We start from the raw sequence: 23,659 nt of genomic DNA on the forward strand, positions 1-23,659 counted from the left end.
ACCACAGACAAGGTTTAGACTTTCCGGATCTCAGGGATGGCCGCCAATAATTCTAGCCTATACCATGTAGACTTTGATCGTGAACCAGGAGGCAAAGAGATATGCATTCAAGCTTGTTTTCATGTAGAACGGAAGTGTTTGTTAGGCACGCGTTCATAAGTGAGAATGGTGATGAGTGTCACTTGATCATCACATTCATCATGTTCTTGTGTGTGAATGAATATCTTAGAATAAGAATAAGCTTGAATTGAATAGAAAGACAATAGTACTTTGCATTAATTCATGAGGGACAGCAGAGCTCCATACCTTAAACTATGGGGTGTAGAAACTCCACCGTTAAAAATACATAAGTGATGAAGGTCGAGACATGGCCATGAGGCCAGCCTCCAAACATGTACAATATGATCTATGATAGCATAAAACTGATCAAAGATATAAAATAAACCACTAAAATTAGTTTTTATACGAAACTAGTAGCTAGGGTTATAGAAAATAAGTAACTAAGTGCAGATAGTGCAGAAATCCACTTCCGGGGCTCATTTAGTGTGTGCTTAGGCTGAGCATTGAGCTTTACACATGTAGAGACTTCTATTGGAGTTAAACGCCAGGTTCCATCCTATTTGTGGCGTTTAACTCTGGTTTGTAACCTGTTTCTGGCGTTTGACTTCAGAATAGGATAGGAAGTTGGCATTTGAACGCCAGTTTGCGTCGTCAAAACGCGGGCAAAGTATGGACTATTATATATTGCTGGAAGGCCCTGGATGTCTACTTTCCAACGCAATTAAGAGCGTCCCAATTGGTTTTCTGTAGCTCTAGAAAATCCATTTCGAGTGCAGAGAGGTCAGAATCCAACAGCATCTGCAGTCCTTTTTCAGCCTCTGAATAAGATTTTTGCTCAGGTCCCTCAATTTCAACTAGAAAATACCTGAAATCACAAAAGAAAACACAAACTCATAGTAAAGTCTAGAAATGTGATTTTTGCATAAAAACTAATAAAGACATAGTAAAAACTAACTAAGTTATACTAAAAACTACCAGAAAATAATGCCAAAAAGCATATAAATTATCCGCTCATCAGTGCCTCTGCATGCCTAGCCTCCTCCTCGTGATCCGCCTCCTCCTCAGAATGGTCAGAAGTGTCAGAATTAGGGGGTATGGCGGCTCCCAGCGATGCCAACATCTGAATCACGCATTGAAAGCGTCGCTCGTTGCGACGATCGGTCCGATCCATGCGTTCGGGAAGATGCTGAACTAGTCTGTAGGTCGGCAAAGGTGCTGATGATGGCAGTGGTGGTGGCTGACTGGCAGCTGAAGAAGAAGGTTGTCCAGATGCCGGTGCTGCTGAAGAAGATGGTGGCTTAGATGCTGCTGCTAAGCGGGCTCTGGATCTACCCAGGGCTGGTCTATCGTCCACCCAGGTCCCCCACGGAATAAGTCTCTCCTTTCCGTGGATCGGGAATGGCAACTCGTCATCTTGATGCCATGGTATGCCAGCCCATTGAGACATCTCTGTGACCAAAGTAGGGAATGAGAGTGCGCCTCTGACATGTGCTCGCCACATAAACTTCCTGATCAGGCGGGGAAAGTACACCTCCTTCCCCTACATAATGCACCTGATCAGAACGAGCATGTCCACTGGAATCTCTGTGAAGTGCATGGTAGGCATAACATAATGAGCAAAAATCTGTTGCCATCATCCCCTTGGGCTTCATTTTATTGGTATTCATCTCCCAAGGGGCGTCCGGGCCAGCAACTATATCCCTTAGTGCATCATAGTTATATGTCATGTAGTGCATCTCCACCTCAGCCTGCACAAAAGCATCTGTATCACTGGTCTTGGGCTGACAATGGAGTGCATCCACAATGTAAGCTTCTGTAATCAGACTCCGTCCGCCTCACAGGTGAATCTAGTCAAGGGTCGGGCTAAAGAAATGGTAGTAAAATTCTCGGACCCTTGACTCATTCACTCTAACTAGTTCCCTATCCACAAAGGACAGGCCCAACCCCTCAAGCCGAAGCTCAATGGACTGTCTCAAATCTGAAGGAATCGCTAGTTTCTTCTCCAGGTTGAGCTTTTGCTTCTGAAAAGTCGAGAAGCAGAGCTCACAGTACAAATTAGGAAATTTCTCTGCATTGGTAGAAGGTAGGAGCTGGTTCTCCTTATCCTTGTCATCCAGGTATATCTTAGCATAGTTGAAGGTCGCTTAATCTGTGGTGGACTGAGATTTCTTCCTCTTCCTGGAGGTGACTTTTGCCTTTCCCTTGCCTCTGTCAGACATCCTAAAAAGCAGAAGTTCACAGGGAATAACATATTAAGCAAAGCAGAGGGATGGAAAAACAAGGAAGTAAGCACAGACAGAAAATAGATAATAGAAATATATTGAGATATTCTCATGAAGTGAGTCATAGGAAATGAAATCTTGGAATGCAAGAAAGCAGAATTCATATTTCAATCAAAGAACAATCCAAGAAGTCATGCAGTAAAAGGAAAATGCTTGTTTGTTAAGCAACAATAATCATCATGCTCGAAAGAATATAAAAGAGTTAATGTGAAAACTAAAAAGAAGAGTTAGAGAGTCAACTAAGTCAAAGTTAGAAAACTAGGTCAAATATTAGTGGCACGATGATGACTTGCATCATCTACCCTTCTTTCTTGCATAAAGAAGACCATAAAAGAGCATAAATCTCATTTGATCAGTACAATTAATGTATTATTTGATGAATATTATGGTATACTACTTTGAGATGAATTGTGCTGAATTTCAGGTGAGAAAAGCATTAAAAATGGGGTAGAAGACAAACAAGAAGCTGGGCGTGTGAAACTGGCATGACACTTGAAGCAAATGCCACAAAAACGCACTGGCGTGAAATGCCAGAGACTGGGCGTGGCACGCCAATACTAAAGTCCAGAGAAGATATTCAAAGCATGCATATGGGCGTGGCACGCCAGAGACTGGGCATGGCACGCTGATCCAAAATTCCAGAGAGACACAATGGAGGACACAAAAAGGGCGTGGCACGCCTGACCCATCAACTACTATGGGCGTGCCACTTGAGCAAAGGGGCATGGCATGCCAACTCTCCATCCCAAGAAGAATCTTCACTATGGCGTGCCACTTGGTATTGAAGGTGTGGCACGCCAGCCCAAAGAAGTCACTTGGGCGTGCCACTTGAGAAGCATGGCGTGGCATGCTGGTACAACGATCCAGAGAAGGGGCTGAAGGCAGTTGAAGACTGGGCGTGCCACTTGAGCAACCAGGCGTGGCACGCCAATGCACAAAGGACCAAAAGCAAGAACTGGGCGTGCCACTTGGTATCGAAGGCGTGGCACGCCAACCTTGGCATTTCACTATGGTGTGCCACTTGAAGACTGAGGTGTGGCATGCCAACCACTGGAACCAAGACAAAATAATGGGCGTGGCACGCCAGCCTTTAGGCGTGGCACGCTGGTATAAGTTTCCAGAGAGGATGAAGGAGGCCAATTACATAGGGCGTGCCACTTGGTATCGAAGGCGTGGCACGCCATTCACTATTCTTCATTTAGGCGTGCCACTTGAGCAACCAGGCGTGGCACACCAGTGTCATTCAAGAGAGAAGCATAGGGGTGTACCACTTGAGCTCGTGGTGTGGCACGCCAAACAGAGCAACCACTCACTCAGAAGAGGGGCGTGGCACGCCAGACCCTGGGCGTGCCACGCTAGTTCAACTTTCCAGAGAAGCCTAGCCAAGCATGAAGCAAGGGCGTGGCACGCCAGACCTTGGGCGTGGCACGCCAGTACAAGTTTCTAGAGGCACAGAGAAGTGAGAAAGGCAAGGGGCGTGCCACATGAGCTCGAAAGCGTGGCACGCCAACACAAAAAATACACTATGGCGTGCCACCTAAGTTCGAAGGTGTGGCACGCCAAGGTTGAGAGAGGGACGAGCGTGCCACTTGAAGGAATAGGCGTGGCACGCCTAGCTAGAAATGAAGGGCACGTGACATGCCAGAGAAGTGCCAGCCACACGCCAGCTAAGAAGTCATGCTTATTGAGTGTTTTCTTTTCCCTCCAAAATGTAATTTTCCTTTTCACTTTTGTAATTCTTTTATTTTACTAGGAGTATTATAAATACCCCCAAGGAGTACTGATGAAGGGGTTAAGCAGTCTGTTTTAGATCCACTTTTACACTTCACTTTTGAGTACTTTTTGAGCTATGAGTAGCTAACTTCCCTCTCATTGAGAGAGGGAGCTCTGTTGTACTTGATGGATGAATGATAGTGAAATCCTTCTTCTCTTCATCTTCTCTTTGATTTGCTAGAAGGAATTTCGTTCTTAATGCTTAGTATTCAATTATCTTGGGAAAAAGATTGAATACAATAGAGTTTCATGGGAACCTTGGGAAAGGAAACATGAGACCATGCTTGAAATCCCTTCTCACACTAGAGTAGAATCTGGGTTTTGGTGTTTGGATATGTGACATATAATCCTCCCTCTACTTGGACCTATAATCGTGTGTGGTATAATCAGGGACCAAGCATATCTCTCTTCATGAGCAATTAGACCAAGGCATTGGCATTTTGATCAAGATCTGAGAGATTGAGTCACCAAGGGATTGGGGCTCAATCAATCATGATTGCCAAGAGGTCAATGAGTTGCATGATTGAAGAGGATATAAGCTAGATTTGATTCAAAGAGACAACATCTCCCAATCTCAATGAATTTTCCCATTCTTATCTATCCATTTCTTTACAGCTTATTTTTACATTCAGCAATTTTCCATTCCCATTTACATTCAAGTCATTTATGATTTTACACTTTACTTTTTTCCATTTATATTTCTGCACTTTATTGCTTTTCTTTATATTCTAGTTCATTTACATTCAAGTCATTTACAGTTCTGCACTCTACAATCCTATTGATCCGCTTGACTAATTCATCAATTGATTAAAACTGCTCGAATTTGCCAATCTCTATGGATACGATCCCACTCCACTGTGGGTTATTACTTAATGATAATTTTAGTGTGCTTGCCAAAGAACAGATTCACCAATTTTGAATGGGGTGTGAATTCCAGTCATCAAGTTTTATGGTGCCGTTGCCGAGGATTGGCTTAAATTTGACAGTGATTAAATTAATTGGAAAGCTAGATTAAGCAATTTAAATTCCTTGTTATTTTATCTTGTTTAGCTTTTTTTTTCTTTTATTTTGAGTTCTATCTTTTTCTTCTTTGATTATTTTTATCATTCGTATTTTTACTCCTCTAACTGTTTGATTAATTGCAACACTCACACTAACATCCACTCTAATAAGAGTAACTTCCTTATTCAATTTTTTTTCTTCTCTTGTTTTGCCTTACTGGTTGTATGACAGGTAGAAGAAGCGGGGCTTCAACTTCCTTTGATTCTGAACCTGAGAGGACCTTCCTTAGATTAAGGAGGGAAGCAAGAGGGAAAATAGTTGTTGGTGTTGAGGAAGAGGAAGAGTATTTTGAAACAAATATGGAGGAGAACATGGAGAACCATCATGAATAAGAAGCTCACAACCATGCCAGAGAAGGTCCAGTAAATCATGAAGGGCAAGAGAGGAGAGTCTTAGGCTCCTACATCAACCCAAACCCAGGAAATTGTGGCAGCAGCATTCTAAAGCCAACAATTCATGCCAATAATTTTGAGCCGAAACTTCAGCTCATCACACTTGTTCAGAACAATTGCTCATATAGAGGAAGTGCCCAAGAAGACCCAAATCAACATCTCAGCACATTCTTGAGGATATATGATATTGTAAAGTCCAACGGGGTACACCCCGACATCTACAAACTACTCTTGTTCCCTTTCTCACTCAGAGATAAGGCAGCAAAGTGGTTGGAATCATTCCCCAAGGATAGCCTAACTACATGGGAAGAGGTAGTGAACAGATTCCTTGCAAGATTTTACCCTCCACAAAGAATCATTAGGCTGAGAGCTGAGGTACAAACTTTCAGACAACAAGATGGAGAAACATTCTATGAGGCCTGGGAGAGATTCAAAGATCTGTCAAGAAGATGCCCACCAGAAATGTTCAATGAATGGGTAAAACTACACATCTTTTATGAAGGACTATCCTCTGAAGCTAAGAAGGCTGTGGATCATTCTTCAGGAGGCTCACTCAACAAGAAGAAAACCATTGAAGAAGCTATAGATGTCATTGAAACTGTAGCTGAAAATGAGTATTTCTATGCTTCAGAAAGGACTCAGAAAAAGGGAGTGCTAGAGCTAAACTCTATAGATGCTTTGTTAGCTCAGAACAAAGTAATTGCAGCTCAAATAGCAGCTCTAACAAAAAGGATAGAGGCCAACAAAACCTCATTCATTCAGGACTAAACTCCTCAACAAGAAGGGAATGCACCAGGATCTGAAGGTAAATGGGAACAAGCAAATTATGTGAACGATTCATCCAGACCACCATATGACCCACACTATAAGACATACAACCCAGGTTGGAAGAACCACCCAAACTTTGGGTGGGGAAATCAACAGAACCACAACCAGAACCACAACAAGCCTTATTCATCAAATCAGCAATTCAACCACAACCCCAACCATCAAACAGGGAACCATAGACCCTACCATAACTCACAAAACACATCATACCATAGTAACCAGCCCACACACAACAACCTCAACCAAGATGCACCATCCTCAACTATGCAACCATGTGAAATCAAGAGCAACTTTGAGATGATGGAAGCTGCAATAGCACAACTATCCTCACAAATTACAGGAGCAGTCTCCACCCTCATGGACAGACAAGCACAAACTGACAGAAGGATAGATGCTAATCAAGAGGAATACAGGTCATATCTGAAAAATCAAGGCGCTGCAATCTCAAAGTTGGAAGCACAAGTGGGGATTTTGTCCAAGCAAATCCCACTTCCCATACACACATTTCCTAGTGATACTATGGCTAACCCAAGAGGGGAATGCAAGGCCATTACTCTAAGAAGTGGGAAGGTTGTAAAAGGAGGAACCCAAGCAAAGACAAGCATGAAGAAGTTGCAGCAAAGCATGGGAACAAGGATGAGGAAGAAATCCCTGCTCCACCACCACCAAAACCAGTCTTGAAGCCATAAATGCCAAAGGCACCATACCCACAAAGACTGAGAAAAGATGGGAAGGATAGCCAGTTTTCTAAGTTCCTAGAGATCTTCAAGAGGCTCCAAATCAACATACTATTTGCTGAGGCATTAGAACAAATTCCACTTTATGCTAAATTTTTGAAGGAGCTTATAACCAAAAAGAGGAACTGGGAAGCAAAAGAAACTATAAACTTGACTGAAGAGTGCAGCGCCATCATACAGAAGAAGCTGCCTCAAAAGCTGAAGGCCCAGAGAGTTTTCAAATTCCCTGCATAATAGGAGACATCACCATTGAGAAGGCTTTGTGTGATTTGGGAGCTAGCATAAATCTTATGTCCATGACCATGATGAGAAGGATGAAGATTGAAGAAGCCAAGCCAACAAGAATGGCACTCCAATTGGCTAATAGATCATTTAAGTTTCCACATGGGGTGGTGGAAAACTTGTTAGTGAAAGTAGGAGAGTTCTTCTTTCCTGCTGATTTCGTTGTGCTGGACATGGAAGAAGAGGCCAACACGTCAATTATCCTAGGAAAAAGGGAAACTAGTCTTGAGGTTGCATGAAGAGAAAATGGTCTTCAATGTCTTCAAAGCAATGAGTTACCCCAAGGAATCCATAGGAGAATGCATACTGGTAGACACCATGGAACAAATAGTTCAAGAAGTCTTGGAAGAAGAACAATGTGGAGAAACCATTGAGCTGGAACAAGCACCAGATGGAGAATCACCACAAGCAACCATGGAAAACTCAATCATGCCAACCATTACAAGCAATAGAGATGCAGAGCCACCAAAACTAGAACTAAAAGCATTACCACCTAGCTTGAAGTATGCATATCTGGATGGTAACAACACCCAACCAGTGATCATAAATTCAAGTCTGAGTAAGGAACAAGTAGAGGAGCTCATCCAAGTGTTGAGACAACACAAGGATGCCATAGGCTGGACACTTGGGTAGCGTTTGTTTTCGGGGGCAGGACACGGAGACATGGACAACACTTGTTTAGAAAGTGTTTGGAAGCAGAGACATGGATAGTGGACATATTGTCTCCGAGACAGTTTTTTATACTTTTGTGTCCACTCTTTCACGAAGGACAATGATGGACACGGGATTTGGAAGAGTGGACACGAACAATTTTATAAATTTTGTTTTCCTTTTTTTCCACTATTACCCCTTCTTATTTTTCCTATTGCGTTGTTCAGAGATACTTTTTTCTTCTTGTTCTTCCTCTATCTCTTTCTTTTTCAGGTACTCTCTCCTTTCTGTAGAATTTTTTATTGGGGGTAGATAATTCTTTTTTTTTTATCGTTTTACTTCAATACCATTTTAACCTTATATTATATTATTTGATTTGTAATAAAAATAATAACAAAAATAATTAATCTTAAAACTTTTGAAAGATAAATATTAGCAAAAGTAAAATTAATCTTTTAAAATGCTAAAAAATATTTTATAAATTGTAATTGATTTTATATAATTTAAAGAAAAATCAGTTTTTAGATAAAAAAATTAGTTTTTTTAAATAAAAATAGATTTTTATATGCAAAAACTAATTGTTTTTTAATGTAAAAATGGATTTTTTTTAAAATTAATTTTTTATTTAAAATTAATTTGGCTTATTAACTTAAACAAAATTTTTTATTAATCAAACTCAAATTTATTTTTTTTTTTAATCTTAACCATATGTATTCCTACATATTAATAATAAATTTTAAAATAAAATAATTATATTTATAAATTTTATTTTAATATAAATACTAATATATTTTTTTATTAAAATTTTTTGTCTCTTCAAATATTTTTTTCAAGTTCCGTCTGTACTCCTACGTTCTCCCATTTTTTATTAAATTAATTTGTATTGATGTAGAAAATTTGGAGTCACAGGGCTATTTTAGTCATTTCATATAATATTTTAGTCTTGTCCATGTGTATCCAAACATAATACTAGGCATTACATTAGTGTCTTGTCTATCATATCCAAACACAATACACAAAAGATAATTTTTAGTGTCTCCGTCCTATTGTCTCCGTTTCAGTGTCATGTTCTGTCCTGTCTCTAAAAACAAACGCAGCCTTGCAGATTTAAAAGGGATCAGTCCTTCAATGTGTATGCATAAGATCTTACTTGAAGAAGATGCCAAACCTTCAAGACAACAACAGAGGAGGCTGAACCCAACTATGAATGAAGTGGTTCAGAAAGAAGTGTTGAAACTATGGCAAGCAGGGGTGATCTACCCTATCTCAGACAGCCCTTGGGTAAGCCCGGTGCAAGTAGTCCCTAAGAAGGGAGAGATCACTATTGTGGCAAATGAGAAGAATGAATTGATACCCACAAGGACAGTGACCGGATGGCATATGTGCATTGACTACTGGAAACTTAATGAAGCCACCTGGAAAGACCACTTTCCCTTACCTTTCATGGACCAGATGCTTGAAAGATTGGCAGGACATGAATATTATTGCTTCCTAGATGGGTATTCGGGCTACAACCAAATTGTTGTAGACCCCAAGGACCAGGAAAAAACTTCATTTACTTGTCCATATGGTGTTTTTGCTTATAGGAGAATGCCCTTTGGATTATGTAATGCACCTGCAACATTCCAAAGGTGCATGCTCTCCATTTTTTTGGACATGATTGAGAAGTTCATAGAAGTATTCATGGATGACTTCTCTGTATTTGGGAACTCATATTCTGATTGCATATACCTGATGTGTATTTTTCGAAAAAAACAAATTCCAAACACACAAATCTAACCGGCAAGTGCACCGGGTCGCATCAAGTAATATAAACTCACGGGAGTGAGGTCGATCCCACAGGGATTGAAGGATTGAGCAATTTTAGTTTAGTGGTTGATTTAGTCAAGCGAAACAAGTATTGGTTGGGTGATTTGTGATTGCAGAAACTAAATTGCTTGAAATGTAAAGGGAAAAGGGTAGATTGCAGGAAATTAAAGAGCAAAGAAAGTAAATAAGCTGAATCTTAAAGAACAAGTAATGTAAATTGCAGAAACTTAGATTGCAAGAAATGTAAATTGCAGAATCTTAAAGTGCAAGAAATGTAAATGGCTTGAATTATAAAGGGAATTGGGAAGTGGATTTGCAGAAATTAAACAAGGAAAAGTAAATTGCATTAATCAGACAAGTAGAAGGTGACTTGAATTGAACCGGATATCTAACGGAAATGTAAATGAACTTGAAAAGCTATAAACAGAGAAGTTAAAATGCAAACTCCAGATCTCAGGACCCAAGAGACTAGATAACCGAGTCTAGATCTCAATGCCTTTCTAGATCCAAATGTAGAATTCAATTGCAAGAAATTAAAGATCAAAACAGAAGAAAGCTTGAATGTAAATCTCAATTCTCCAATGATGCAGTAAAAGAAACAGAACGAGATCTCAAGGTGAGATTGAGACAGAATTTCCCCAATTCTCAACACCCAAGACTCAAGACAAGTGTAATTGAAATTGAAAACAAGAAAACTAAGAGGAAGAGAATTCAATTCTCCTTTCCCGAACTCAGAAACTCAAATTAATTCCAAAACCAAAAGCTCTCCGCAAAACTAAAACGGAAAGTTCTAAAAGGAAAAAAACTCTCAAAACTCACTTTTTAAAAACTAAAATGGAAAAAGCTCTAAAAAGAAAAACTCCCTAAAAATTTAAATTCTAAGCTATTTATACACTTTCTTCAATTGATCTTCAAGCCTTGAATTGGGCCTTTGCTCTTGATGGAATTAGGTTGACAAAAGCCTTTGTTGATTGCTCTTGGAGTTAGAGAGAAACCCATTTGTAAATCGGGCCAGAACCGGAAAAGCTTGAGTAAAATCTTGAGTAAAAGTTTGAGGTCTAACTTTTAACTTTTACTCAATCTTTTCGCATCAGCTAAGCTTCCTTGCTGCCATCCACGTTTGAGCCAAAGTTTGAGGTCAAAGTTTGAGCCAAACGTGGATCCTTTTTGTATGCTTCTTGGGGGCTACTTTGTCCTCTTGTCACGTTGCCAATTTTATGCCCAATATAGACTATTATATATGGTTGGAAAGCTCTGAATGTCAGCTTTCTAACCCACTTGGAATCACCTCAATTGGACATCTGCAACTCAAGTTATTCTTGTTGGAAGTATGCCCCAAAAACTTGATGTGGCACCAACGTTTGCCTAAAAGCTTGAGGGCAAACGTTGGCGCAATCTTTTTGCTCCTCCAGGGTGTGTTTGTTGTGGCGCCAACGTTTGCCTAAAAGCTTGAGGGCAAACGTTGGCGCAAGCTTTTGCTCCTCTAGGGTGTATTCAACTTCTTCCAAAAGTTTGAGCTAAAGTTTGAGGTCAAACTTTTGCTCAAGCTTTTTGTTCTCTCTTGCTCCTTGTCATTTCTTCTTTCTTCAACCTTCTTTAAAGCTCTTTTCACCTATCATCAATCAACAAAGCACATCAAAGCTATGCTCAAAATCATGAGATTGTTATTCTTTCATAATATATGAAAATTTTAGCACAAAATCTCATGAAATTGCATTAATTTATCCATGGTTAATTGAATCAAAGGAAACATGAAATTCTACCCAATTGGCTTATTTATGGCTCAAAAAAGTGCATAAAATCAATTGAAAACAAAAGAAAAAGGCTAGTGAAACTAGGCTAAGATGACTTGTCATCAATACCATCTTGCTCTTGTGCTAAAAAGGTGTCAAGAAACCAACCTAGTTTTAAACTGGGAGAAGTGCCATTTTATGGTGACTGAAGGGGTGGTTCTTGATCACAAGATTTCAAGAGATGGCATAGAAGTAGACAAGGCAAAAGTGGAAGTAATTGAAAAATTACCCCCACCTTGCAATGTCAAAGCAATCAAAAGCTTTTTGGGACATGCTGGGTTCTATAGGAGATTTATCAAAGATTTTTCAAAGATTGCAAAACCCCTTAGCAACCTACTTGTCTTAAATACTCCCTTTGTTTTTGATAGAGAGTGCATGATAGCCTTTGATGAACTTAAGAGGAAATTCTCCTCTGCACCTATTATAGCACCACCAAGCTGGGATCTTCCCTTTGAACTAATGTGTGATGCATTTAATTTTGCTGTTGGTGCTGTTCTGGGACAGAGGAAAGACAAGCTAGTACATGTTATTTACTATGCTAGCAAGGTTCTCAATGAGAATCAAAGGAACTATACCACCACAGAGAAAGAACTTTTAGCCATAGTTTTTGCTTTTGACAAGTTTAGATCATATCTTATTGGCTCAAAAGTAATTGTGTTCACTGATCATGCAGCACTCAAATACTTGCTTACTAAACAAGAATCTAAGCCCAAAATAATAAGGTGGATCTTGTTGCTCCAAGAATTTGATATTGAGATTAAAGATAGGAGCGGAGCAGAGAACAAGGTAGCTGACCACCTCTCAAGGATCCCACAAGAAGAAAAGATGCAGCAAGTAGCAGTCAATGAAAGCTTTCCTGATGAGCGATTGATGATGATCCGAGTAGCCCCTTTGTTTGTAGACATAGCCAACTATAAGGCTACTGGGGAGCTACCAACTAACATCAATAGGCACATGAGGAGGAAGCTAATCAATGATGCCAAACACTACATCTGGGATGATCCTTATTTGTTCAAAAAGTGTGCTGATGGAATCCTAAGAAGGTGTATACCCCATGAGGAAGGGCATGAAGTATTATGGCAGTGCCATAGATCTGCATATGGAGGTCACTTTAGTGGAGAAAGGACAGTAGCAAAAGTGCTTCAATCCGGATTTTACTGGCCAACAATGTTTAAGGATGCCAATGAAATGGTGTCAAGATGTGATGAATGCCAAAGAGCTGGTAATCAAACCAAGAGAAATGAGATGCCACAGTAATTCATACTAGAGTTGGAGCTGTTTGATGTATGGGGGATTGATTTCATGAGACCCTTCCCAACCTCCTACTCTAATAGCTACATATTGGTGGCTGTTGATTATATCTCAAGATGGGTAGAAGCCATAGCCACTACAACAAATGACAACAAGGTTGTGATAAGCTTCTTGAGAAGGAACATTTTCAGTAGATTTGGAGTTCCCAGAGCTCTCATTAGTGATGGAGGGACACACTTCTACAACAAACAACTCGAAGCACTCCTTCTCAGATATGGAGTGAAGCACAAAGTTACAACTCCATACCACCCACAGACCAAAGGGCAAGCTGAAATTTCCAACAGAGAGCTAAAAAGAATCCTTGAAAAAATTGTTGAAAGGTCAAGAAAAGATTGGTCTAAGAAGCTGGATGATGCACTGTGGGACTACAGGACAGCCTATAAGACTCCCATTGGGATGTCTCCATACCAACTGGTATATGGCAAGGCCTGTCACTTGCCAGTTGAGCTTGAGCATAGAGCCTTTTGGGCTCTAAAGATGTTAAACTATAATGAGCAAGTTGCTGGAGAAAAGAGATTAATGCAACTCAATGAGCTGGAAGAGTTTAGGAGTCAAGCATATGAGAATGCAAAAATCTACAAAGAGAACACAAAAAGGTGGCATAACCAAAAAATAGCAAGAAGGGAGTTCACTGAAGGGCAGAAAGTGTTACTCTACAACTCAAGACTCAAGTTCTTCCCTGTAAAACTGAAGTCTAGATGGTCACGACCTTTCACCATACTCAAGGTGTTTCCCTATGGTCATGTGGAGCTCATGGAGGACAAGACTCTAAGATCTTTTACTGTTAATGGCCATAGACTGAAACACTACTTGGGAGGCTCCTTGGAGGAGCAGGGAGTGAGCTACAAGCTCATCTGAAGATGAAGGAATGTCAAGCTAATGACAATAAAGAAGCGCTAGTTGGGAGGCACCCCAACACTTTATCCTTTTTTGATTTTGTTACTTTTCTTAGAAGTAGTTCAAATTTTCATTCTCTCCTTTATCTTACATTGCCATATTAGGATTAGTTTACAATTGCAGATTAGAATGTTAACTTTAGCTTTGGTAGCTAGATTTTCTTTACATTTTTTTCTATTCCGGAATTGCAACTTGATGAAGGCATTGATCATGATGAGTGATTGGGCTGAGGGCTAGCTAAAATGCTAAGTTTGGTGTGGCCTCTCACCCACTTAATCTAGGCTTACAGACAATTTATATCTTGATCTGAAGAGTAAGCCCAAAGATTAAGTTTAGTGTGGCCACCACCAAGAATCAGCTAGCAGCCCAACTCACCCAATTTGAAAGAACTTAATGCTTTGGGTAAAAACATGAATGTGGTTTAACGAGTTCAGAGGAATTGGAATCAAAAGGAAAATAAAAAGATTGATTTTATTCCACTCTTATGAACACATTAAATACACATTGATAAAACCAATTTATTAAGATGCCAAAAAATTAAGTTTGGTGTCCCAAAGGACACCCATCAGTTGTAATCCAATTCACTCTTGATGAGAAGGAATGTGAAAGGGTTCTTTTTTGTCATTACTAATGGGGTCAGTTTCATTTCAGGAGAGAAGATGGGGCCCACATGGTAAACAACTCACAAAACAAGGAAGTCAAGGTGTACTTACACTTTGGAACTCAACACACACAGAAGACACAATGAGAAAAGAGTTGGCGCCTCTTCCCACGCTAGGCGCCACTCCCCAAGTGGGAAAACATTTACCCTTTTTTATTTCCCACCCTTCCCACCACAACATTCACCCATTATAAAAACCTCACTTCCCCATCTCCTATTCCACTTCAACAACCCCAATCACACACGAAGAACATACAACCCTCACCTTCCTCTCTCTGTTCATCTTTCACCATATCTTTCCATACTTTCTTTCTTTCTTTTTCTTCTTGATTGGGATAATCAAGTCCTAAGTTTGGTGTTGGAGCAAAACCTTCTTTTGCTTGTTCTTACTTGCAACTCCATTTCACTTTCCAAAATACTCTCTCAAACTCATGGCACCACCAAAAAGCTCAGCCTCAAAGAAAAGAAAAGTCAAGGAACCAACCTTTGGATCCTCAAGTTCCTTTAATGACTACAAGTTCCTCTCCGTATTCAACCAAAACCAATTCTATGGTTGGGTGAGTGAGAGGGAGATCATTCCAGAAGTTGGGTTCCAATTAGGGAGGAACGAGCACATTGAAATTAACATTGAGATCAACAATAGAGGTTGGTCACTTCTATGCAACCCACCAAGAAAAGTGGTAGAGAGCTTGGTGAGGGAATTCTATGCCAATGCAGTGCCTCAACCAGGGTAACAATATGGCTACATTAGTTATGTAAGGGGGAAGTCCATCGACTATAGTCCCTCTAGCATAGAAAGGATTCTAATGGTGAAGAGGACAAGCTCCACTCGGAGCTATGAAGAAAGAATGAAGCAGCAAGACCCTGGGTTCGATGAGATCCTAAATGAGATTTGTGTGATGCATGTGCGTTGGATCAATGAAAAGGATGGGGTACCTAATCAATTGAGGAGAAGATATTTGAGCCCCCAAGCTAAAAGGGGGCTAGAATTTGTGAGGAGGTCCTTAATCCACACATCCAACACTTCAGAGGTGACCAAGGAGAGAGCTGTACTTATCTACAGCATCATGAAAGGAGAGAACATCAACGTGGGGGAGATGATTGCCAACAACATCAACAAAGTGCTGAAAAGCACCAATGACAACACAAGGTTAGCATTCCCCATCATTATACAGAGGCTATATGATGAGGCTGGAGTTGAAAAGATCATTGATGAAGTACTTGTGAAGCAAGACAAGTTCATAATTGCCAAAAATATGGCCAAGGTGGTGGCTATTCACCCACTCCACAAGGCCAGAGAACGAAGAGTTCAGACCCATGAACAACAACAACAACAAGAAAAAGAGGAGGCAGAAGAGCAACCTCAATTCCTGGCACTTCAACCACCACCACAATACCAATATCAGCAATTTCCAGAGGGATTCAATTGGGAGCAATTGCAAAAGGATGTACACCAAATGAAGAGAGATCTATACCACTTGAGGGAAAATGTCAATCAACTCAAGGAAACTCAACAACAACAATAGAGCCAAGACAACCAAAACATTCAACAACTCCAAGGGAATTGGGAGCACATGAGGAAGGAGCAGGAAGAACAATTTGACTAGGGAGAGGTGTGAAGTGCACTGGACAAAATAGCAGAGCAAGGCAAATGACAACAGAGGAACTTGGCCAAATTCAGACATCTCTATGATGCCAGAACCATATCCAGGAGGCAGTATGACCTCAACCCACAAGCGAAGCTGAATCACTTGTGTAACGCCGTAGCCGCTCTAAACCCAGGATACCCAACCTTCATGCAAGGAATGGAAGAGCTAAGTGCAAGACAAGAAGAAATCCTAGCCAAACATAAGGAGGATGAAATGAATTATATGAGAAGGGCAGGATTTTGGAAACCCAAGGATGCCAAAGCACAAGAAGGTTCCTCCAAGCCAGATGAAGGTGGCTCTTCCCCCTCCAAGAAGAAGGACAAAAGGAAGGGGCCAATGAACTAAAGATGAAGCTGCCCAAGGTTGTTGAGTCCCATGGTTGACACTTTCCAACTTTTGAAACCTTGTTTAAGTTTTTTTTTTGCTTTATTTACTTTCTGAATAAATAATCATGCTAGGATAGTTTATACTTTTTGATTAGTTTTAAATTCCTGTTTGAAGTCTTTATGAGTTCTTCTTTTTCAAGAAAGAAAATGCCATGTATTTCAAGTCTTCATTTCAACAAAAATAAAAGTAGAGTTTGTCTCCATAAGAGTCACTATGAGTTGTGCAAAAACAGTGAGAGAGACCAAGGCCAAGATGGATTATGAAACCAACTAAGATATAAGTGACCAAGTATAAGACCTTGGATGAACTAAAAAGAAAACGAGTCATGAAAGAGCAACTAGTCCTAGAAGGTATAACAAGGGGGAGGTTAAGGGGTGTTCCTTGAATATCCATAGAACCAAGAGGTAGTAAGCAATAAAGATCCAAGGCTCTGAGCATCAACTACTGGGATAGAAAAAGAAACATTAAAAAGCTCAAAAAGAATCAAAAATATCTTGGTAGATTCTGGTGGTGAAGATGTGTCAAGAAGAGACCTGGGCAAGTAAATTTTTAGCGGGTGTCTCAACACCTAGTACCCTAAAACCAACTGTTTTGGGAGTGCTAATTGAAAGCTTAAATAAAGGGTTGTCTTGAGACAAAACACTTAGAGTCATGGTCAAGAAAGCAAAACAACCCTTACTACTTCAAGGTGACAATCAATAGAAAGGACCCCTAAAACCTATACCTGAAAGAACCCTCAAGGATCCAAGAGCTTTTCATGACATTAAAACATTCATGCATGTGTTGAAAACTTAGCCTTACTCTTAGTTGTACTGCATTCACTCAAAGCCAAGGCCTCAAGTTATAAAGGTACTCACATTGATTTGCTTGAGACAAGCAAAACTTAAGTTTGGTGTTGTAATGACTTGCATCATCTACCCTTCTTTCTTGCATAAAGAAGACCATAAAAGAGCATAAATCTCATTTGATTAGTACAATTCATGCATTATTTGATGAATATTATGGTACACTACTTTGAGATAAGTTGTGCTGAATTTCAGGTGAGAAAAGCATAAAAAATGGGGTAGAAGACAAACAAGAAGCTGGGCGTGTGAAACTGGCATGACACTTGAAGCAAACAACACAAAAATGCACTAACGTGGCACGCCAGAGACTGGGCGTGGCATGCCAATACTAAAGTCCATAGAAGAGATTCAAAGCATGCATATGGGTGTGGCACGCCAGAGACTGGGCGTGGCACGCTGATACAAAATTCCAGAAAGCCACAATGGAGGACACAAAAGGGGCGTGGCACGCCAAGCTGGGCGTGGCACGCCTGACCCATCAACTACTATGGGCGTGCCACCTGAGCAAAGGGGCGTGGCATGCCAACTCTCCATCCCAAGAAGAATCTTCACTATGGCGTGCCACTTGGTATCGAAGGCGTGGCACGCCAGCCCAAAGAAGTCACTTAGGCGTGCCACTTGAGAACCCAGGCGTGGCACGCTAAGCTTGAAGAGTTCACAAACCCATGGGCGTGCCACTTGAGCAGCATGGCGTGGCACGCTGGTACAACAATCCATAGAAGGGGATGAAGGCAATTGAAGGCTGGGCCGAAGGGAGCTCTGTTGTACTTGATGGATGAATGATAGTGAAATCCATCTTCTCTTCACTTTCTCTTTGATTTGCTAGAAGGAATTTCGTTCTTAATGCTTAGTATTCAATTATCTTGGGAAAGAGATTGAATACAATTGGGTTTCATGGGAACCTTGGGAAAGGAAACATGAGACCATGCTTGAAATCCCTTCTCACACTAGAGTAGAATCAGGGTTTTGGTGTTTGGATATGTGACATATAATCCTACCTCTACATAGACCTATAATGGTGTGTGGTATAATCAGGGACCAAGCATATCTCTCTTCATGAGCAATTAGACCAAGGAATTGGCTATTGATCAAGATCTGAGAGATTAAGTCACCAAGGGATTGGGGCTCAATCAATCATGATTGCCAAGAGGTCAATGAGTTGCATGATTGAAGAGGATATAAGCTAGATTTGATTCAAAGAGACAACATCTCCCAATCTCAATGAATTTCCTCATTCTTATATATCCATTTCTTTACAGGTTATTTTTACATTCAGCAATTCCCCATTCCCATTTCCATTCAAGTCATTTATGATTCTGCACTTTACATTCTCCCATTTATATTTCTGCGCTTTATTGCTTTTCTTTATATTCTAGTTCATTTAAATTCAAGTCGTTTACAATTCTGCACTCTACAATCCTATTGATCCGCTTGACTAATTCATCAATTGATTAAAACTGCTCGAATTCGCCAATCTTTGTGGATACGATCCCACTCCACTGTGGGTTATTACTTTATGATAATTTTGGTGCGCTTGCCAAAGAACGGATTCACCAATTTTGAATGGGGTGTGAATTCCAGTCGTCAGACGATAATTATGGAACTTAACCAAGAGAAGCTCAAAAGTATAGAAAACAAGTATACTCACATTCATGAGGATGATTGATGAGATGACTTTTGACGGTTTAGAATTTCACAAATGAATCCTCGTTGCAAGTATAGTTTCTAAACCAACAATAATCCTTTCATACAAAAATTTGTTTGTCACAAGTACAAACCCCTAAATTTATGAACCGAAGTATTGAACCTCGGGTCGTTCTCCCTAGGAATTGCAATAAAGTGTCTTGTTATTGGTTATGGGGTATGTTTTGGGGTTTTTGGGATAAGAGACATGAAATGTAAATGGCAATAAAAATAAACTAACAACTAAAAAGGTCTTGGAAAAGGTTGGTGGTCAAGGATCTCTATCCTAATCACTAACCACAACATGAAAATTGGCAAGGATCAACCCCACTAAGTCATCCTCTAACTAATAAAGGAAAGTCAAGTGAGCTATGTCAATCCAAGACCATAAGTCCTAGTTCTCCACCAAATCAATTAGTGAGATCTAGAGTTAATGGCTCCCAATCGTCAATCACTTGGACATTAGTAGCTCAAGATTTCCTAAGTTACCTTCCCAAGCCAAGAGCACAAAATTCTATACTAAAATCTAACTAAGCATTTCATCAAACACCTAGAAGACATAAAAGAAAAGTAAAATGAACTAAGCAATTCAATCAATAAAAGAACATGAATCATAAATTGCATTGAAATGAAAATAGAAGAAACAAAAAGTGCATCAGCATAAAAGTAGAGAATTACAAGAATTAAATAAAAAACTAGAAAGAGGAAAGGTAGAAGAAGAAGAATTACATAAGGAAAGGTAAATCAAAGCATGAATTAAACCTAGATCTAAGAGTTCCTAATCTAGATCTAACCTAATCCTAATCCTAGAAAGAAGTGAGAGCTTCTCTCTCTAAAACTAACTTTCCCTCCAAAAATTAAACAAAACTAAACTAATGTGTGAAAGTATATTGATTCCTCTTCATTCATTGGGTTAAATAGCATCAGAAATGACTTGGATTTGGGCCTGGAAAGCCCAGAAATCACCCCCAGCGAATTCACTTTAAGTGGGTCACGTGCGAATATCGACGCGTACGCGTATAGTGCGTTTGCGTGTCGCTTGACAAATTTTCCACCCACGCATACGCGTCATGTGTGTGTACGCGTCGCCATGCGACCTCACTATCCACGCGTGCGCGTCGTTGATCTTATCCCAAATCCTTGCTTTTCCATGATTTCTCCATTTTGCATGCTTTCTTCTCCATTCCTTTGATCCATTCTTAGCCTTTCCAATCTGAAATCACTTAACAAACAAATCAAGGCATCTAGTGGAATTAAAGGTGAACCAAGATTAATAATTAAGGGCCTAGAAAGCATATTTTCACACTTAAGCACAAATTAGAAGACAATCATGAAATCATGCTATTTTATTGAATAAATGTGGGTAAAAGGTCATAAAATCTCCTAAATTAGGCACAAGATAAACCCTACAAATGGAGTGTATTAATGATGCAAGACATTGATGATGAAATATGAAGTGCATAAAAGCATAGAAAAAGGAATGCACATCATCATCAATGTTTATGGTCACTATGCTTGTAAAAATTAGTGTTGAAAGTTTAAGAGTGTACTCATGTACCTAAGGTAAATTAGGTAATGCAAATGGCTACATGAGTAAAATTACACCAACAATTACAACTTAATAGAGCCTCATTCAAAAAGTAACAAGACTAGGCCACTTGAGAGTTTAGAAAGCACTTCAATGGTCAATGAGAAAAGTACATTTGAAAACGACCATGAAGGATGAAAATTGGACCTAACTCTCATGATGTAAAACATTCAAGAGGTTCAAAATTGATTTGGTTAATCAAGGTCTTAATTGTCACAGAATTCCAATAATTAGTCCCTTGATTCCATTAATGCACATGAAAAGGATCCAAGATACAAAACAAAAATGCTGGCCAAATTAACTTATGAATTGAACTTGGTATGAGCCAAATGAGTCTGAATTCAAAGAGTGCCATGTTCAATTCCTAAGTTACAAGTTAGCAATAGGGAAATTTCCAAAAATTTTTGGCAATATTCCGGTAGTAAATTGGATGTTCCCGGACAAGCAATTAGCAGCAAAATAGTCTCATATGAACTCAATATATCAACCATGTATAACAAGCAAAGATCTCATATGAGTCAGGCAGCATCAAGCAAAAATAAGATAGTTTAAATGAGCATGGCAGCATTCTGCACCAAAGCAATAGATACAGGCAGTATTCACTTGAATTCAGCAATCAATTCCCAGCAATAAAAGTTCAAACAATTAAACATAGCTTAATCCAAGAATGAAGTTCAATTTGGAATAAAGACTTAGCAGTGGTAACAACTCAAATTCAGAAATTCGTCAAATTCATCATCACAGCATACTCATATCCAAATTAACATGAACATAAACCATTCAGAAAGCATGAACGGTGCAATTATCAGACCTAAATCTTCTAACCACATCCTAGATACCTAACCACATGCAATTCTATCTAACCTAATTTTTATAGAAATTAAACAACTACTGTTAAAACATGAAAAATTAACGAAAAGAAAAATTAAAAACAAAGCAGTAGTTGACAGGGGAAGACATAGGAAAACCTGGAAGAGGTAGAAGGCAAAAATGGAAATGGAAGAAAGTGGGGAGCAGCGATTGAAAGGATTGAGACGCTAGCTCACTGGCGGTGGTTCTGTGGCGTTGAGCAGTGGCGCAGTAGAACAGGGTGCCAGATTGTGTTCTGGTAGAAGCAATAGGGAAAAGGGAAGAAATGGGGGAAGAGAAGAGTAAAGGGTTGTAATGATGATGGTTGGCTCGCCGGCAGTAATGGGTGACGCGGTGGCGCTGGTCGAGCCAGTAGGGTGAATGGCTGAGAGGGGTAGGAGGAGAGAAGGGCAAAAGAAAGAAGGAGAGAAAGAGAAGGGAGAGGAAGGGACGGCTGGTTTGGTCGCTGGAGTAGTGGTTGCAGAGCTTGAAAGGGTGGCGATGGAGGTTATGTGGAGTGAGAAGAAGAAGAAAAAGTGGAATGTTGTGGGTGAAGGGACGTGACTACGTTAGGGCTTGTGCGTTGATGGTGTTATTGATTTTGAATCCACGCGTACACGTGAGTGGACAGAAGAGAGAATCGACGCGTTTGCATCAATCACGTGTGAGCGTGGATGTGCCAAGGAAGCACCGATGCGTGTGCATCATGGATGCTTGAACGTGGATGGAAAGAGTGTAAATCGACATGTACGCGTGATATACGCGTGCGTATGGATTGGAATTATGCCAGAGCCACAAAATGGGCATAAATGGGGGCACAACTCTCTGGAAAATGTACGGGGGCATGTTGGCGCATCGACACGTACGCGTCGGGCATGTGTACGCGTGCCTGGCGTTTTTTTTTAGAGAAGCCGAAAATAGAATTTAATACTCTCCTAACCTATAAACATTCTAAATCACCCAAAATTCAAATTTAACAACAAATATTTTGGTTTTTGAAAAATTTTCAAATACAAGACAAACAAAACTTACGCTACAAGTAACATACAATCTAACAACAACTAACCTACAACTTACGGCACAAATGTAATCGAACAAACTAGCGACTAAAATACTAAAGCAAAAGTATACAAAGAAGAAAACTACCTAACAATGGCAACTCAATTCAGTCATTGATTATATATACAAGAGAATGGAAAGAGTTTACCATGGTGGGGTGGCTCCCACCTAACACTTTTATTTAAAGTCCTTAAGTTGGACATTTGGTAGGGTCCTTGCTATGGTGGCTTATGCTTGAACTCTTCCTTGAATCCCCACCAATGCTTGCATTTCCAATGTCCTCCAGGATCCCAAACTAAGCATGTCAAGCTACCAAGAGATCTCAAGCGAGCACCAAGGCCCCAAAGTTGATGATTATCTATGTATATTCCGTGGTCCCATACTTTGTTTGTCAACCCCCTTTCTTCTTGACTTTCATGCTTCCATTTGGACGACTTGGGTGACAAACTTCTTGAATTCTCCGTAGAACTCCTAATCCTCATCCTAGATCCCTTGAATTAAGCTTCACTCCAACCATGAATCCTAAAATTTGAGTTTCCATCCACTATGCACCTTGATTCTTGTTTCCAACCAACACCCAACTCTTTTCTACTTTCTAACCCAAACATAGTTCTAAGTTGACCATCAGTTTCTAACAATGCATATTGATATGGGACAAGGAAATTAAAGGATGATATGGTTACCCATTCAACTTGTAATTTGGATGGTGATTTAGCAAGGAAGATATCTAATGGTCTTGACATTGTAGGCTCCACTTCCTTTGGTTCCTCCTTAATGACTTCCATCTTTTGACAACTTTCTTCAATTTCCTCTTGTTTGCTAACTTCCTCCAACTCTTTTTCATTAATCAAAATATGTATCGGAGGTTGTGAACATTCCCCCTTAACATCAATTCCACACCCAAGGGAAGAAGCTTCAACAAGATCACCATTGTCACTTGGTGTAGAGTTGTCTTCAATGATGAAGCTTCCTTCTTATTCAACCTCCCCTAAGTCTTCTTCCGCTTCTTCTTCTTTAACTATTTCCATTCCTTCCACTTGTTGTAAAACACACTCCATTTC

The 23,659-nt window shown here is 39.9% G+C and overlaps 1 pseudogene; it reads right to left on the reverse strand.

Moving 5' to 3' along the window:
- Nucleotides 1-1,063: 1,063 nt before the first annotated feature.
- Nucleotides 1,064-23,383, reverse strand: LOC148564262 (uncharacterized; annotated as a pseudogene).
- Nucleotides 23,384-23,659: the final 276 nt, after the last annotated feature.

This window comes from Arachis ipaensis, chromosome B5, assembly GCF_059453495.1.
Source record: "Arachis ipaensis isolate K30076 ecotype BB chromosome B5, ASM5945349v1, whole genome shotgun sequence".
Classification (NCBI taxonomy): domain Eukaryota; kingdom Viridiplantae; phylum Streptophyta; class Magnoliopsida; order Fabales; family Fabaceae; genus Arachis; species Arachis ipaensis.